The sequence below is a fragment of the Mus musculus genome, chromosome 2, assembly GCF_000001635.26.
Source record: "Mus musculus strain C57BL/6J chromosome 2, GRCm38.p6 C57BL/6J".
Lineage (NCBI taxonomy): Eukaryota > Metazoa > Chordata > Mammalia > Rodentia > Muridae > Mus > Mus musculus.
Genome location: NC_000068.7, coordinates 45,809,123 through 45,813,891, shown reverse-complemented (window position 1 = coordinate 45,813,891; position 4,769 = coordinate 45,809,123). Strand labels below are relative to the sequence as shown.

The 4,769-nt window shown below is 43.0% G+C and overlaps 1 pseudogene; it reads right to left on the bottom strand.

The window, feature by feature from the left end:
• On the bottom strand, nt 3,242–4,438 carry Gm13466 (predicted gene 13466; annotated as a pseudogene).

Below are 4,769 nucleotides of genomic sequence, written 5' to 3'. Positions count from 1 at the left end.
AAGGTCACTGAGCTCATATAGTGTTGATTGTAGGTAAGGTAGCTGTAGACTCCAAGCTTCTGTCTAACACGAGATGCTGTGTATCCATTTAAAATTATCTGTGCATGTTTGTATGAAGATAAGCAGGATCCTGTCCTTAAGGAATTGACAACTAAGCATGTAAAATCCTAACAAGGTTCTGAATGTGGAAGAGAGGTCCTCAGAACGTCTCACCATGTATCACCTGTTCCCTCACACGATGGTGGACACTATGTCTATGCAGCACTGGCACTTGCTTTAGCAGACATAGAGGATTCTACTGTTTGAATTATAACTAGCATGCATTCTTGTAAGCTTACTAACCATTTGTATGACCAGGAGAGCTAATCACCTCAGCTCATAAGTTTGACAGGGGTCAAGGCCAGGGGAAACTTAATAGATAATGTGCTTATCTATGAAAATGTCCTGTCCAATGACCCTCTCCAGCACTGAACCTCTTGGAGACCTCCAATAGGTAAATGAGCTTGGAAATGCTCATTCTGATCTGAGTGCAATCCTTCACTTAGGATAATAACTTGCAATTACACAGCACCTGCCTGCTTTCCAAGCCAGGCTTTATGACTTCCAAGGTGAGCATCTGCTAGTAGAAATTTGCAATTAACAAGATGAAAAGCAGAAGGCCACAAGCTTGAGCAATCTTTAGGAGTTTTGTGTCATCACAGAGTAGTGACTGGGGCACTCTTGAGTTATAAATTTTTCTACATATTCTATCCTGCTACAAAAATTAAATAATAAATATTAGACTACTTAATAAATGTCTAAATTTGAGCTTATATACAAAATTTTACAATTAAATTTTCCAGATTAAAAACAATTACAATGATCATATAATTAAAATTATTATATAATTAAAATTAATTTTTAAATTCAAATTATCTCCTAAGAAACCTTTGGGGAGCTATAATTGAAGTCTGTATCCCATTTTTGTGGTAAGAAGATTGAGACTGAAGGCTAACTAATTTTCTCAGATGCATGAGTGGGTTTATCAAACTGGATATGAACTGCATGTAAGGCTAGTTCTGTGTCAACTTGACACAAGCTGGAGTTATCACAGAGAAAGGAGCTTCAGTTGGGGAAATGCCTCCATGAGATCTAGCTGTAAGGCATTTTCTCAATTAGTGATCAAGGGGGGAGGTCCCTTTGTGGGCGGTGCCATCTCTGGGCTGGGTGTAGTCTTGGTTCTATAAGAGAAGCAGGCTGAGCAAGCCAGGGGAAGCAAGCCAGTAAGAAACATCCCTCCATGGCCTCTGCATCAGCTCCTGCTTCCTGACCTGCTTGAGTTCCAGTCCGAATTTTCTTTGATGATAACAGCATTGTGGAAGTGTGAGCTGAATAAACCCTTTTCTCCCCAACTTGCTTGTTGGTCATGATGTTTGTGCAGGAATAAAAACCCTGAGTATGACACTGCGTCTTAAAGAAAATTCTGTCCTGGGTTACCTAATTCAGGATGATATTTTCTAGTTCCATTTATTTGTCTATAAAATTCATGATGTTCTTGTTTCTAATAGCTGAATAGCATTCCATTGTATTCATTTTCTGTATCAATTCTTTCTTCTTCTGTTGAGAGACATCTAGGTTGCTTCTATTTTCTGGATACTATGAATAAAGCTACTATGAACATAATAGAGCACATGTCCTTGGGGTATGGTGGAACATCTTTTGGATATATGCCCAAAAGTGGTATTGCTGGCTCTTCAGGTAAAACTCTTTCCAAAATGTCATGCATGGTACATCCTTACTGATGAGTGGATATTAACCAAAAAGTTCAAAATACCAATAAAATACCCCACACTTCCAAAGAAATTAAACAAGAAGTAAGGACCAAGTGAGGATACTTGAAGGAGAGATAAACTAGTCATGGGAGGCAAAGGGAATGAGTGAGCTCTGTGGGTGAGGGGAGGGATAGAGGAATGGAGAGCATCAGGCATGGGGAGAGACAGGAGAGATTCCCAGAGGCCCAGGAGAATGAATGGAAATATGCAGCTGCCAGAGGTCTAGAATAGGAGGACTCTTAGGAAGTACCAGAGATCCGGGATGAGGGAGGCTCCCAGGAGACAATGCAGATGACCTTAGCAGAAACACCCAACAGTTGAGATATGGGACCTGAAGAGACCACTGGGTCCAGTATCCAGACAGGACCCACATTGGAGGGATGAGAACCCACTTACAAAACTGTTGACCCAGAATAAGTCCTGTCTAAAAGAAATGCAGAAACAAAAATGGAGCAGAGACTGAAGGAATGGCCAGCCAGTAGCTAGCCCATTTTCAGACCTATTCTAGGAGCATGGACCAGTCCCTTTTACTATTAATGATGCTATGTCATGCTTCCAGACAGGATCCTAGCATAGCAACCCTTTGAGAGGCTCTACCCAGCAGTTGACTGAGACAGATGCAGATACCCACAACCAAACATTGAACAGAGGTCAGGAATCCCTGTGGGAGGGATAGGAGAAGGATTGTAGGACCTCAAGCAGATGGCAACCCCACAAGAACAGGGTTCCAGTGTCAACTAACCTGGAACCCTGGCAGTTCCCAGAGACTGAGCCACTAATCAGAGTATATACAGGCTAGTCCAAGGCCCCTAACACATAAGTAGCAGAGTCTGGCCTCCTTGGGAGAAGGTGTACCTAATTCTGCAGAGACTTAATTCACCAAGGTAAGATGCAGTGGGGATAGGGGAGCTGTCCTTTATATTAAAATAAAATATAAAATAAAAAGAAAGTTCTGTTCTATCTTATTTCTTCAGTATAAACATCATCAGATTGTGGACTCTAAGTAAACAAAACATTTTAACAACAACAAAAAATAATTTGACACAAAATAATGGTATTGTGCTCACAAACTCAGCCAAGAATCCAGGAAAGCAGTACAACTCTGATGATGTGGTACCTATGGATCAGAAGCACAGGAGTCCCTACTCCAAGAAGACTCATTCTCTTCCATGGCTAGTGCCTCAGAGCATCATCTTTCCTGCTCTCTTTCCAGATTATGGCTCATCGTTTAGAGACTGGGCTTCTCCTCCACTGGCTGTTTTAGATAGCCTCTTGGTTTTCAATGGAATCTGGTGCTCAAAAGCAAGCATTCTCAGACAGAAGGAAGTGGAACTAGAAATTCTTTAAAAAGAAGATATACTGCTGCCATAGTATGACTGCTCCTGTATTATATGGTAAATTCAATTAATGGCAGTTTTTTTAGGGGGAGCGGGTGCAGGGAACTTTATTGATGGTATTCAAGAGAGTAGGGAGAGCTCCTCCTGCTATTATGGGGGTCTAGGATGAAAATTTTGAAGGAGATGCTCAGAATTGGGATAGTGACTCCTCAGCAACCGAGAGCCTCTCTCTTGCTCTCAGTGTCCTTGCTAGGGTGGGTGGTCCAGGGCTTCTTACTCCTTGGAGGCCATGTAGGCCATGAGGTCCACCACCCTGTTGCTGTAGCCATATTCATTGTCATATCAGGTAATGAACATTACAACGTTGTCATTGAGAGCAATGCCAGCCCCAGCATCAAAGGTGGAAGTGTGGGAGTTGCTGTTGAAGTAGCAGGAGACAACCTGGTCCTCAGTGTAGCCCAGGATGACCTTCAGTGAGCCCTCAGATGCCTGCTTCACAACGTTCTTGATGTAATCATACTTGGCAGGTTTCTCCAGGTAGCATGTAAGATCCCCAATGGATACATTAGGGGTAGGAACATGGAAGGTCATGCCAGTGAGCTTCCCATTCAGCTCTAGAATGACCTTAACTACAGTCTTCACAGCACCAGTGGATGCAGGGATGATGTTCTGGCCAGTCCCACAGCCATCATGCCATAGCTTTCCAGAAGGGCCATCCACAGTCTTCTGAGTGGCAGTGATGGTATGGACCATGGTAATGAGCCCTTCCACAATGCCAAAGTTGCCATGGATGACCTTGTCCAGTTGGTGGTGCAGGATGCATTGCTGACAATCTTGAGTGAGTTGTCATATGTCGTGGTTCACACCCATCACAAACATGGGGGCATCAGCAGAAGGGGTGGAGATGATGACCCTTTTGTTCCTACCCTTCAAGTGGGCCCCTGCCTTCTCCATGGTGTTGAAGACATCAGTAGACTCCAAAACATGCTTAGCACCAATATCACCCCATTTGATGTTAGTGGGATCTCCTGGAAGATGGTGATGGGCTTCCCCTTGATGACAAGCTTTCCGTTCTCAGCCTTGACTATGCCGTTGGATTTGCCATGGGTAGAGTCATACTGGAACATGTAGACCAAGTAGTTGAGGTCAATTAAAGGGTCATTGATGGCAACAATCTCCACTTTGCCACGTACAGAGCAGAAGGCAGCCCAGGTAACCAGGCACCCAATATGGCCAAATTCAGCCAAATCCGTTCACACTGACCTTCACCATTTTGTCTACAGGAGGAGGCTGGCACTATACAAGAAAATGCAACTGCCTCTGGAACAGGGAGGAACAGAGAGCCTTAATTGCAGCTTTAAATTCACCAAGAAAAAAAAAAAAGAGCCCCATTTGAAAATAGGAGGTGTATCAAAGTATTTTGTCCATATTTAACAAGCAAACATTTTCATCACAGTTATAGTTAGCGTAGGAGTCACTTAAAGGATCTTTTGGGTCAAGAATCTCAAGATCATGTACCTGGGAGTTGATGTCAGCCACCAGCTGGGAATAAGTGATGCCCTTAAGCAGTGGGGTACTTTCCTTATCAGTTTTTATGATTAAATGCCCTACAAAAACAACT